Genomic DNA, 15,521 nt, shown 5'->3' with positions numbered 1-15,521 from the left:
ACATGACAAGCCAAGCCAATAGTTAACATCATAGTCAATGGTGAAAGGCAGAAAGCTGTTCCTCTAAAATCAGGAACAAGTAAAGTAAGCCCACTCTATCTACCTCCATTCAACATAGTATTGGAAATCCTAGCCACAGTAATTAGACAAGAAAAAGATATTAAAGGCATTCAAGTTGGAACGAAAGAATTACAGTTACATGCTACATAACAAAGTTTGGTCAACAAAAAACTGCATATATGATGGTGGTCCCATAACAGGATGATGGGGCTGAAAAATTCTTATTGCCAAGTGACATCACAGCCATCTTAACAACACAGCACAATGCATATCTCACATGAGAGCAATAGGCTGTAACCTAGGTATGTAGAAGGCTTTATCATCTAAGTTTCTGTAAGTGCATTCTGTGATATTCATACGATAACAAAGTCACATAATGACACATTTCTCAAAATGTATCCCTGTCATTAAGTGATTCATGACTGTACAATTGTCTCCATTTGCAGATGACATGGTCTTATATCTAAAAACCCTAAATATTTTACCAAAAACTGTTAGAAATAATAAATTAAGTAAAGTTTCAGGATACAAAATCAATGTATAAAAATTAGTTGCATTTCTGTATACTAACAACAAAATATCTGAAAAATAAATTAAGAAAACAATCCTACTTAAGTCAGCATCAATAAGAATAAATGCTACGAAATAAATTTAACCAAGGAGGTGAAAGATCTATACATGGAAAGCTATAAAATACTGAAGAAAGGAACTGAAGAAGACACAAAAAAATGAAAAGATGACTCATGTACATGGATTGGAAGAAGTAATAACGTTAAAACATCCATACTACCCAAAGACTTGTACAGATTCAAAAATTCCAATGGCATTTTTCACAGCAATTTTTTTAAATCTTAAAATTCATATGAAATTGCAAAAGATTGCATATACCCAAAGCAATTTTGAGCAAGAACAAAGCTGGAGGTATTACACTACCTAAACAGTATGGTACTGGCATAAAAACAGACACATAGACCAATGGAACAGAATACAGAGCACAGAAATAAATTTATACATTTACACAGAAAATTGATCTTTGACAAAGATGCCAAGAACACCCAAAGGAGAAAGGACAGTCTCTTCAATATATCATGTTAGGAAAACTGGATATGCACATGCAGATAATGAAATTAGCCATATGCCAACATCAACTCAAATTGGATTAAAGACTTAAAACTATCAAATTCCTAAAAAAAAAAAAAAAAAATAGAAGAAACACTTCAGGAAGTAGAACTGCACAAAGACTTTGTGAATAAGACCCCAAAAGCACAGACAACAAAAGAAAAAATAAACAAATGGTATTATATCAAACTAAAAACCTTCTGCACAGCAAAAGAAACAATAGAGTGATAAAACAACCTACAGAATCAGAGAATATATTTGAAAACTATGCATCCAAATAAGGGATTAATATCCAAAATATAGAAAGATCTCAAAGAACTCAACAGTAGGAATACAAGTAATTCAAGACAAAAATGGGCAAAGGAGCCGAATAGACATTTCTCAAAGGAAGATATGCAAATAGCCAACAGACACATGATAAAATGCTCAATATCACTCAACATCAGAGAAATGCTGACAAAACCAAATTGAGATATCATCTCACCCCAGCTAGAATGGCTACTATCAAAAAAAAAAAAAAAAAAAAAAAAAAAAAAACAGAATAACAAATGCTGGCAAGGATGTAGAAAAAGGGAGGCACATGGAGTCACCTAAAACAAATACAGATAGAACTGCCATGCAACCCAGCAATCCCACTGCTGGGTATTATGCCCAGAGGAATGGAAATCATCATGTCAAAGTGATATCTGCACTTCTATGTTTATCACAGCTGTATTCACAATAGCCAAAAGTTGGAACAAACCTAAATGCCCATCAACAGATGACTGAATAAGGAAAATGTGGTATATATACTCAATAGAATACTACTCTGCCATAAAAAAGGAGGAAATTCTGACATTTGCAGCAACATGGATGAACTTAGAAAAATTATGTTAAGTCAAATAAGCCAGACACAGCAAAAGAAATACAGCATGTCCTCACTCATAAGTGGGAGCTAAAAGAACAAACAAACACAATAATACATTGAACTTTCAAAAAAAAAAAAAAGACAACAGAATTGTAGATATTAGAGGTAGGATGGGGGAGTGTGAGGAGGGAAGCGTGAGGGGGGTGAGAAATTAGTTAAGGGTCACAAAGATTGATCATGTTTTGTATACATGAGTATACTAATTATCCTGATTTGATCACCACATATTGTACACATGTATGGATATTCAAATCTGTACCCCATAAACATATATAAACAACTATATTTCAATTTTTTAAAACTGTCCCAAAATAAAAGAAAGTGAAATTAGATGCTTATCTCATAACATATACAAAAATCAACTCAATATGAACTAAAGACTTAAACACGAGACCAGAAACTATAAAACTACTTAAAGAAAACATAGTGATAATGCTTCTTGGCACTGGTCTAAGAAATGATGTTTTGAATATGACAAAAGCAAAACTAAAAAAAATGGGATTCCATCAAACTTAAAAGCTTCGGCACAACAGAAGAAACCATCAACATAGTGGAGAGACAACATACAAAATGGGAGATTATATTTGCAGACAATACACCTGATAAGGGGTTAATATCTGAAATAAATAAGGAACTCAAACAACTCAACAGCAAGAAAACAACCTGGTTTAAAAATAGGCAAAGAACGTGAATAGACAGTTCTACACAGAATATATACAATGGCCAATAGGTATATGAAAAGGTGCTCAACAGCACTAGTAGTCAGGAAAATGTAAGTCAAAAACACAATATCACCTCACTTCTGTTAGAACGGCTGTTATCAAATTACAGAGAATATAAATGATGGCTAGAATATGGAGTAAAGGAAATCCTTGAACACTGTGGGTGGGAATATAAATTGGTACAGCCATTAAGGAAAAAAGTGCAGAAGTTCCCCCTAAATTAAAAACAGAACTACCATATGATCTGGCGATCTCACTTCTGGTTATCTATCCAAAGGAAATGAAATCAGAATCTCCATAATGGCTGTACTAATTTACAGTCCTAGCAACAGTGAAGGAGAGGTTCCCCTCTCTCCACATCCTCGCCAGCATTTGTTACTCTGTCTTTTTTATAATAGCCAGTCTGCTTGAGGTGAGGTGATATCTCAGACTGGCTTTGATTTGCATTTCCCTGATGATTAGTGATGTTGAGCATTTTTTCATATACCTGTTGGCCATTTGCATGTCCTACTTTGAGAAATGTCTATTCAGCTCCTTTGCCTATTTTCTAATTGGATTATTTGTTTTTTTGCTGTAAAGTTGTTTGAACTCTCTGTATATCCCTTGTCAGATGTGTAGTTTGTAAATATTTTCTCCCATTCTGTAGGTTGCCTTTTCACTCTGTTGATTGTTTCCTTTGCTGTGCAGAAGCATTTTAGTTGATACAATCCCATTTGCTTATTTTTTTCTGTTGTCCTCTGTGCTTTGGGGGACATATTCATAATGACTTTGTGCCATCCTACATCCTGGAGTATTTCCCATATATTTTCTTAAATACAAGATCTGAAACTTTAAAATGCCTATTAGATATTTTCTTCTGCACACATACCATACATATAGTACATATTGTGCATACAAAATATACACTGTAATACAGTAGAATTTTCTAATTTGAAATTTCCACTGAACATATCATGAGATTAGAAAAGTGTTTTAAGCAGCTTTGAAAAAAACATAAGGGCATTTTAGCAATATGAGATGTAAATTTCAATCTTAAGAATGGAGAGTTAGAAGAGGGAAGATGATTTTGAATTTCTTCATGGGCATATGAATGTGTTTGTTGGGAAAACATACTTTTCTGGCTTCATATTATCTTTCTGTACAGAGAGAGAGCTTCAAAAAATAGCACTTGCAGTTTCTGTTCCATGTGAGGCAAAATGACTTAGCTTATTGGTGAATTTGAAAATAGAATTGGCCATGTGTAGTTCTGCTCCTTCAGGGCTCTCTCTGCCTCCTTGCAGGAAACATTCATTCTCTTTGCTCTCTGCCTTGCAGTAAGTTACCTGTCCCAGTGGATAAGTTTGTACCTATCCAACTATGCCTGTGCCTGAGTGGGTGAGTTTAATTCCAGAGAAAAGTATTGGAAAGCACATAAACTTCTTATCCAGCTTTTATCAAAAATTAAATTAGTACTTTCATCTTGAAGTGTCTGCTTCTTTTCATTGAATTTGAACTTGCAAGATGAAGAAAGGGGTAGTATGCGTTGACCCTCTAAAACTTCAGCCTCACATTTAACTACGTTACCAATTCACAAAGCAATTTCATAACCACTATCTTACTTTTTTAAGGGATTTATTTTTTAATTGAAACATATTGATTGTATATATGGGGTGCAGAGTTATATTTAATACATGTATACAATGTGTAATCAATAAATCAGAGTAGTTAGCAAATTTATCACAAAAATTTATTGTTTCTTTGTGATGAGAACATTTGAGCTCCTCTCTTCTAGCCATTTGAGAACATACAATAAATTATTGTTAATTAAAGATGCCTGGCACTACTACTGTGCACCACTAGAATTTATTTCTTCTATCTAGCTATTATCTTATTTGATTTTCACAACAACCCTTTGTAGTGGATTGAATTATGTTCCCCCAAAACTCACTGAAGCTTGAATTATATCCCCCAAGTTTTATGTACTAGAAACTTAGCCCCCCACTATGACTGTTAAGAGGGTGGGAAATCCTGTTATGGTAATTGAAAGGTGGGGCCTGGAAGAGGTGATTGGATTGTAGGACCATGCAGTAGTGAATGGCTTAAAAATGGTGGTCAGGAGCATGGTTCTGAGGGCTTTAAAAGAAGAGGAGAGTCTGTCTCTCTCTCTATCTGCTCTCTCTGCTCCACCATTTTGCAGTGCGATACTATGCCATCACTGAAGTCACCACCGAAGAAAGCCTTCACCAGATGTGTTCCCTGGACTTTGAACTTCCTAGTCTCTGAAACTGTGAGCAATAAATTTTGTTTTCTTACAAAGTATCCAGTTCCGTGTATTTTGTTACAAGCAACAGAAACAGACTAATACACCCTTAAATATAGGAGGGAAGATAGTAACATTTATTGAGTGAACACCTATTATTTGTCAGAATTTTGCCAGGGAATTACATTTTTTATCTTAATTAATTCACACAACTTTGAAAAATAAAATTTACCCTTATTTTAAAGATCTGAGAGGGAAAATGGTTTGCCTAAGATAGACAAGTGATAAATGGCAAGGTTCAAGTCAAAAGTGACTGTAAAAACCAAGATTATGTTCTTAATTCATCTTTGTATTCCCAGGTCTTTGTCTCACACTTGGCACAGAGAAGGCATTCAATAAATATAGTTGAATAAATTACTTTGAATCCATGCCCTTTCTACTGCATTATAGAGGGAGAAGAGAGATTTTTTTTCTGGACAACCAAACTCAGGGAATCTTCAAGCTGCGATACCATGAGGGGAGCGGAAGTGACACGAGGATCATATCTGGAGATGTTTCTAGAAATCCTATGAGGCTGTTATGTGGCACAGCAGAAAACAGAATGGACCACAAAATTGGAGATCTAGTATTTCATATGGGCCTTGTCACTATTAAAGCAGCGGGATCTTTGATAGATCATTTGCTTGCTCTAATCCACAATGCTCTCATCTATAAAATGAAAGTGTAAAACAAATAGTCATGAAAGTTGTTGTAACTCTTCACATATTGGCCAATATATGAAGCCCAAAGTTCAACCTTATATAGAACAAATGATGTTGTTTTCTAAAGAAAAAGGACTGTGTATTTATTGTGTAGTTATATAAAGGTCATCATACTTTTAAATATAACATGATTCTCACATGTCCACAAATCTGTAAGCCCAGGAATTCCTGCTGACGGAAAAACAGAAGACATCTGTAAGTAAAAATCAGAACATCCTAACAGAAAGTTCTTGCATAGATTCTGTTTGAAAATGTGTTCTGAAATAAGTCATGAGTTAGAGCTAGAAGTTAACACTGAGCAGAACTAAAGCCAAATAAGAAAACAGTTTTTGCCTAAGGAAAGTAAAAAAGTATGTCTACCTTCTAGCTCCCTCTCTCTTTTGTGTTCCTTTCACACACACACACACACACACACGCACGCACGCACGCACGCACACACACACACACACCATGAGTGATATTTTACCTCCAACACAGATCAGTCAGTCAGAAACATAAAAAAGATCGGATAAAGGAAATTAAAAGAAGCAGTCATTTTCTTTTTCACATCTGACAATGCCCCAGCAACAGGTGACAATGAAGGTAATCTGCAATGATATGCATCCTGCTACATCTTTGCTGACCTGAATCTTTCACAGTCAAAAAGAAAGTAGGTAACGTCCTCCATTAACAGGAGAAAAGCTTTAAAAATTGCTCAAGGTTACCATTATCACTATTATGCTCTATCTTCTTTTTAAGATGTAGGTTTATGATCCAAAGTGACAGCATAACACACATGTCAAAAAATATTCTATTTAGTGGCCTGACTTTTAAAGAAATAAAGAAGCCTGAAAATTAACTTGGTCTATTTACAATATGTTTAAAACCATTATATTTTAGGAAAGAACACCACAAAAAATGTGTTGTTTATTATTACCCACACGCAGAGGTATATAAATACATGTTTGTCCAATTTTAGCCAAATCATTCCTAAAAAGTAGCATCAAAGGATCTTTTCTCACTAAGTAAGAACCAACTACTTGTCTTACCAATATTCAAAAGGAAAGAGGGGACAAAGGCTCAATGTATTATAATTGTCAGGTAAATATTGTATATAAATCTTAAAATTATTAAGCAAACACTTTTAGAACAAACTAAAAAATCAGGGGTAGAGGTGGTCTATCTGATACTGATATGTAAATGATAATTATTTAGCCCAGCAGAACTTCATAGTTCTTACTCTAGCTTTTCATTCCCTACAAAAAAAAGAATCTAAGCCTGACACCAGTTATCTAGCATTAAAATCACTAAAAGACACTTAATCTGCTTCAGCAGCATCACAGTTATGTAACCTGAATTTTAAAATAGTTCCTTATGTTTGTACTCTCCAAACTTCAAAGGCCTTTCACATATAGTGCCCAGAATTATAGAATATATGAACAAAAATGGACATTAGATAGATATAATCTCCTAAAATGTCCTTATTTCACAAAGCATTTAATTCAATCAGTACCATTCACATACTTACTATGTAGATGTTATGCTATGGATAGGGAGGAAAACAAAATATATTCAGATGCTTTCTTCATGGAGTTTACCTACTTGTCCTAGTTCATTTAGGATCAGACCAGAACTTGTAACCATGGTCCCTTACTCATAAGCTCTCTTTATTATCCAGTATGCCTTTTTACTCTTATTTGTTCCTTGCTATAGTATGAAAGCTTGTGTCCCCCCAAAATTCATATATTAAAACCTAATCCCCTTAATGCAACAGCATTAACGGGTGGGACATTTAGGAGTTAATTAGGTCATGAGGGCAGAGACCTCATGAATGAAATTCGGGTCTTATAAAAGAGATTTGAGCAAACTTGTTTGCCTCTTCCACTAATAAGATTAGTATCTTATAAAGGAGCTTTGAGCAAGCTTGTTTGTTCTCACCATATGAGAACACAACAAGACAGCACCATCTGTGAAGCAGAGAGTGAGCCCTCACTAGACACAGAATCTGATGGAAACTTGATCTTGGACTTCCCAGCCTCCAGAAATGTGAGAAATAAATTTCTGTTGTTTATAAGCTACTCATCTAAGGTATTTAAACATAGCAGCCCAAACAGGCTGAGACAGTCCTCTAAACCATATAGCTATTATTTTCATTCTATAGATAAGAAAATGGAGACCTACAACAGTTACATAATAAGTTCAAATTCATGTACGTATTAAGCTTCAAAGCCTGTCTTTATCACATGTTTTCATACACCTAGTTCAGTGTTCTTTCTACTACAACAGAGTACCAAATAATACTCTATGAATAGGCAAACTCAGATAATTTGGTAGTGCCTACATGAACTGCATGGTTAAAAAAACAATTGACAGCTATATTCAATATTTTCAAAATTAGGATTAAAAGATAACATTACTAAATGTTATTAATAAAATTAAAAGAAAGAGGATGAAATAAAAAACTTTATGCCAATAAATTTGAAATTTAGATAAAATAGAACTTAAAAGCCATAAAATAGTAAAGTTTACATGAGACAAACATCTGAATAGTGATTTATCAATTAGAAAATTTTAATTTGCTCTATGAAACTTAGCAACATACTTCTGCACAACAAACGAGTCAAAGAAAAAATTAAACAAGAAATTCAAAAATATCTTGATAAAAAAGGAAATAAACACAATATACCAAAGTTTATAGGATATAGCAAAAGTAATTTTAAGAGAGAAGTTTGTAGTAATAAGTGACTACATCAAAAAAAATAAAGATTTCAGACAACCTAACATTGCACCTCAAGGAACTAGAAAAAGAACAAACTAAGCTCAAAGTAGAAGGAAGGAACTAATAAAGATCAGAGCATAATTAAATGAAACTGACTAGAAAAACAATAGAAAAGATCAGTGAAACTAAGGCTTTGCTATTTAAGAAAAACAAAATTGAGAAACCTTTAGCTAGACTAAGAAAAAAAACAGAGAAGATCAAGTAAATAAAATCAGAAATAAGAGGACACATTACAACTAATATCACAAAAATACAAAGGATTATAAGATAGATACTACTTTGAACAGTTATACAACAACAATTTGAATAACCTAGAAGGAATTGATTCATTCCTACACATATACAACCTACCAAGATCAAATCATGAAGAAATAGAGAATCTCAATATACCAAAATACGGAGACTGAATCAGTAAAAAAGGCTCCCATCAAAGCAAAGACCAGGACTTGAAGCCTTCACTACCAAACATTTTTTAAAACAACAACAACAAAAAAAAAACCCCCCAATTAATAGCAATTTTTCACAAACTGTTCAAAAAATTGAACAAGAGGGAACACTTCCAAACTCATTCTACAGGGCTGGCATTACCCTGATACCAAAGCCAGGCCAAAACACTACAGGAAAAGAAAATTACAGGCCAAAATCCTTGACAAACATTGCTATAGGTTTAATTGTGTCCTCCAAAGGTACATGTATTAATCCCCACTATAACAGTATTGAGGGTGGGAAATCCTATTATGGTAATTGAAAGGTGGGGCCTTCATAAGCTGATTAAATTGTGAGGACCATGCCCCAGTGAATGGATTGATCCATTCATGGACTAATAAGTTGATGGTTTAATAGGTGGTAATGGGTGTGGTTCTGATGGCTTTATAAAAAGAGTGAGTGAGCAGGTTAGCTCTCTCTTGCTCCTGCTCTTCTCACCATGTGATACCCTGTGTTGCTGTAGAGTCACCACTGAGAAGGAGGCCCTCACCAGATGTATTCCCCGGACTTTGGACTTCCCAACATCCAAAACTGTAGGAAATAAATTTTGTTTCTTTACAAATTACCCAGTTTCAGGTATTCTGTTATAAGCAACAGAAATGGACTAATACAAACATAAGTGCAAAATGCTAAACAAAAAGTAGCAAATCAAATTCAACAACACATTAAAAGGATCACTCAGCATGATCATTTGAGAATTATCCCTGGGATGCAAGGATGTTTCAACATACACAAATCTATAAATGTGATCCAACACACTAACAGAATAAGGACAAAAACCATACAGTCATCTTAACAGATGCAGAAAAAGCATTTGACAAAAGTCAACATCCTTTCATGATAAAAACTACAAATTTGGTATGGAAAGAATGTACTTGAACACAATAAAGTCCATACATGACAAACCCATAGATAACATCATACTCAGTGGTGAAAGTTGAACCTTTTTAAGATCAGGGACAAGACAAGGTTGCTCTCTTCCATTACTTCTATTCATAATAATACTGGGTCCTGGCCAGAGCAATTAGGCAAGAGAAAGAAATAAAAGACATCCGAATTAGTAAGGTAGAAGTATAATTGTCTTGTTTGCAGACAACATGTTATTATATACAGAAAACCCTAAAGACTCCATCAAAAAAAGCTGTGAAAAATAATAAATTCAGTAAAGTTTGCAGTATGCAAAATCAACATACAAAAACCAGTAGCATTTTAATAAATTAATAATGAACTACTTAAAAGATAAATGAAAAAAAAATCCTATCTACAATAGCTACAAAAAAATAAAATGCATTGGAATAAATGTAACCAAAGAGGTAAAAGACCTGTACACTGAAAACTATAAAACAGTGAAGAAAGAAACTAAAGCAAATACAGATAAATGAAAAGTATCCCACATACATGGATTGAAAATAATAACATTGTTAAAATGTCCCTAATACTTTTACAGATTCAATACAATCCTTCTGAAAAGACCAGTGGCATTTTTCATAGAATTAGAAAAAATAATACTACAATTAGTACCATAAAAGATCACAAATAGCCAAAGAAATTTTAAGGGGAAAAAAAAACACCCCACAAATCTTAAGGCATCACATTACCTGACCTCAAAATATACTACAAAGCTATAGCAATCAAAACAGCATGGTACTGTAATTAAAAACAGACAAATAGAACAATGGAGCAGATTAAATAGCCTAGAAATAAATCCACACATTTATGGTCAATTTTCAATGAAGGTGCTAAGAATACACAATGAGAAAAGAACAGTCTCTTTGATACATTGTACTAGGACAATATTTCACACAATATACAAAAATCAACTTAAAATGAATTAAAAATTATATGCACATGTTACCAGCCACCTGCTGGTAACATACAAAAATCCTGGCTTGGTTTGTCAAAATCTGCTACTCCTGGGCATTCAGTTCCTGGCTTAAGCTCATCAAAATCTTGTTACTGAACCCAAGTCCAGCTGCCTTTCCCCAAACAGAAACAAATGACCACAAAGTCAAATGTTTGTGAAAATGGAAGTCAGCTCTTATTCAGGAATACTATTGACCTGAAAAGAGATGTTAGGCTAACCCATTGCTCCAGTAAACCTGAAGGAGAGTGGCCAGACTAAAACCATCTCAAAGATTCAGATTTACTGAGGGGTTTTTAAAGAAAAATTCCCTTTAGGGAATGGAATGTGGAAAATTAAAAGCAGGAGGGAGGGAGACATGAGCTGTTGGGGCTGTGTGCAAGGAGCTAGGTAAAAGGTCTCAGCAAGGCTCTGTCTGATTTCTGTTCCCATCTTTGATGTTATTTTTAAGGTCTATTTTGGGGTGGAATCAGCAAAGCTTTATTGATGTTTTCCTTGGTTTCTCAAGGTATGGAGTATGTGTCGTTTGGCAAGTTTACATCTCCAGGCTGACTAGAAAACAACTTCATATTTATGTAAATAATGTCATCTTGCTCCACACCCAAGGTTCAAAATATCATAGAACCATGGGAAAAGAGGGAACTCAGAGAAATGCGTGTTAAGGAAAACACTGCCCTACTTTTTAAGCCCATGCAGTTTCAGGTCCCAGCATGGCTTCAGTTCTGCTCAGTCCAACACAAGTCTTTTTTGTAAATGTAAGACCTGAAACTCTAAAACTACTAGAAGAAAACATAGGGGGAAATCTCCATAAGCTTGATCTGGGCAATGAATTTTTTTTTTTTAAATACGACTGCAAAAGTACAAGCAACAAAAGCAAAAATGGACAAAAGCTATTATCAAACTAAAAATCTTCTGCACAGCCAAGAAAATGATCAACAGAGTGAAGAGGCAACCTATGGAAAGTGAGAAAATCTTTGCAAATCATACATATGAGGGTCTTCAAAAAAGTTCATGGAAATATTTGTATTATTTTTATTTCTATTTTTCCATGAACTTTTTGAAGTACTCTTACATAATAAGGGACTAATATCCAAAATACAGAGAACTCAAACAACTCAGTAGCAAGAAAACAACCCTATTTAAAAATGTGCAAAGAGCCTGAATAAATATTTCTCCGAAGAAGACTTATAATGGCCAACAGGTATATGAAAAAAAATAAAATACTCAACATCACTAATCATCAGGGAAATGCAAATTAAAACAACAATGACATATCAACTTACACCTGGTAGAATGACTATTATTAAAAAAAAAAGAAAAGATAACAAATGTTGGTGAGGATATGGAAAAAAAGGAACTGTTACAGACTGTTGGTGGAAATATAAATTAGTACAGCCATTATGGAAAACAGTATGAAGGTTTCTCAAAAAATTCAAACTAGAACTACCATATGATCCAGGAATCCCACTACTGGGTATATATCCAAAGGAAATGAAATCAGTATGTCAAGGAGATGTCTGCTCTTTCATGTTCATTGCAGCGCTATTCACAATAGCCAAGATATAGAATCAGTTTAAGTGTTCAACAATGAATAAATGGATAAAGAAAATGTGGTAAATATACACAATGGGATACTATACAGCTGTGAAAGAAAGAAGGAAATCCTGTAATTTGTGACAACATGGATGAATCTGGAGGACATTACTAAATGAAATATTACTAAATGAAATAAGCCACGCACAGAAAGACAAATACCATATGATCTTGCTTATATGAGAAATCTAAAAAGATTGAACTTAACAGAGAGTAGAATGATGTTTAACAGGGATGGAGTGGGGGAAGTGGGGAAAGGGATGGGAATAATTGGTCATGAACACAAAATTTCAGTTAGATAGGAGAAATAAGTTCACATACTCTATTGTACAACATGGTGACTATAGTTGATGACAATGTATTGTATTCTGATTTGAAGTGTTCTCACCACAAAAAATAAGTATATGAGGGCTATGTTAATTAGCTCGATTTAGCCACTCCACAATGCATACAAGTTCCAAAACATCATTTTGTACAAGATAAATATACACAATTTTATTTGTCAGTTAAAAGATACATAAAATTTAAAAATATAAAAGTAAATTTTTGAAAACAAAGAAAAAAGAAATTTAATTTATAATTAAAACCCTTCTCACAGATGACCATTCTTACTTACCTTCCATGTGTCAACAAATGAAATAACAAAATATATAAAACAACAGTTTTCAAGACACTTGATATCAGACTGAAGGACAGGATTCCTAGAAGATACACAACAAATGGGTAAGCCCTACTTTGGCCACAGCTTACTTTCTTTAGAGAGTTTCCTGACAGCAGCACAGAGACGGGAAACCCAGGAAGAGCCCAGTGAACTCCCTGAGTTGAATACACAGTGCTGAAAGTTGGGGTCACCAAGGCTGCAAGAGTTTGCTGGAAGAAGTACCAAAGAGTAGAGAGCAACAGAGAAAAGGAACTTCTGAGAACAGCAAAGTATTCAGCTGTGTCTGATCAGCACAAACAGGTAAGGAAACTGCCTGAGGCCAAGGAAAGAAAGCTGAAAGGATTACGAATAATAATGTCTGATGTTTACCTAGGACCAGGAATATTGTCCCTTGTCCCTAACTAAAATGGAAAAAATAATGATTCCTGGGGCAATGAATAGAGTACACTGAAGTGTTTTATCTCAGTGGTGAGGAATAATTAACCCTAGACTGAGTATGGTTTTAGTTCCACCGAAAAAATCTTAATACCAAAAGGATCAGATTGTTTCCAAGCAATTTAATTGCGCCCCAATAAAAGCTCAAGAATATTTATAAGAATAGAAAAGTTTCCAGTCAAAGATAAACAGTTATGCAAAAAAGCAGGGTAATATAACCCATAAGGAACAGTAAAACAGTCAATTGAAACCAAAAACAATCAATTGAAAACAAACCAGAACTGGCACAGATGTTAGAATTAACAGATGACATTGAAATAGTAACGATAACTATATTCCATATGTTCAAAGAGTTCAGTAGAGATATAGAAGATATTGAAAAGAACCAAATTGAACTTCTAGAGATAAAAATAATTTCAAAAAATTAGAAATGCTGTAGATGTAATTATGGGCAGATTTAAGAGCATAACAATAGAAAATCTCCAAAATGCAATAGACAGAAAAGAAAAGGATTTTTTTTTAATGAACAGAGCATCACAGAGCTTTATTAGCACTTTAAAAAGTCTAATATATGTAAATTAAAAGAAAAGTCACAGGCTGGCAGAAAAATAATTGCAAATTATATATATGTAATATTATATATATATAATAGATGTCTATTATATATAATAGACATTATAGATGATGGAATAAATACATATATATGATAATATTAAATACATGATAGAGGTTTAAAAAGCACATGACAAGATACTGATTATTAGATATTAGAGTAATGTAAATTAAAATCAGGATGAGATACTACTACACATTGATTAGAATGACTAATATGCAAAAGACTGACCATGCCAAGTGTTGATGAGAATGTGGAAAAACTGGAACTCTCATACACTGTTCTAGGAATACAAAATGGCACACCACATTTGGAAAACAGTTCAGCACCTTTTTAAACTTTATATGTACACTTATCTTTTGATTTAGTCTTTTCTACCCAAGAAAAATGAAAGCAAATGACCATACAAAGACTTGTACATGAATATTCATGAAAGGTTTATTGGTAATAAGCAAAAGCTGGAAGTAATCCTACAAGAGGTGGATGGGTAACAAACTGTGTTGAAAAAATCAATCCAACAAGAGTTAAACAGATAATGTGTGGTATATCTATAAAATGGAATATTACTTATTAATAAAAAGTAACAAATTATTGATACTGATGTTGATACACTCTACAGTATGAATATCTAAATGATTATGTTGAATGAAATAGGTCAAGCAACAAGAACATATACTGTATAACTCCACTTACATTAAATTCTAGAAAATGGAAACTAATAAACAGTGACAGAATGCATGTGAATATTTGTCTGGGATCAGAAAAGTGGAGAGAGGCAAGAGAGAGGGATTTCAAAAGTGACAGATAAGTTCATCATCTGGATTATGCTAACAGTTTCAAGGGTGTGTACATATGTCAAAACTTATCAAATTGTTTTGTAACTTCCATAATATATGTCAATTATTACTAAATGAAGCTTTAATATCAGTACATCCCTGATAACAAAACCTAGTGAGAACATTAAATAAAAAGAAAATCATAAGCCAATATATTATATAAACATTGATACAAAAACTCTAAACAATATATTAATAAGTCAAATCCAGCAAAATGTAAGATATATGTTATTGCCGAGAAGGTATGCAAGATAGGATTAACATATGAAAATCTATTGGTGTAATTTACCATTTTAACAGGATAAAAAATTATCATCTCGATATATGCATAAAAATCATTTCCAAAAAATCTAAAATATTTATAAGTAAAAAAGTAAAAAGATTAATAAGTAAATTAATATTTAGACATAGTGAATTAATGGTCTATGAACACTAAGTTAATATTAAATATGTATTTTTTATACACTAGC

The sequence above is a fragment of the Cynocephalus volans genome, chromosome 16 (genome assembly GCF_027409185.1).
Source record: "Cynocephalus volans isolate mCynVol1 chromosome 16, mCynVol1.pri, whole genome shotgun sequence".
In the NCBI taxonomy this organism is placed as follows: domain Eukaryota; kingdom Metazoa; phylum Chordata; class Mammalia; order Dermoptera; family Cynocephalidae; genus Cynocephalus; species Cynocephalus volans.
Note: the sequence above shows the minus strand (reverse complement) of the source record.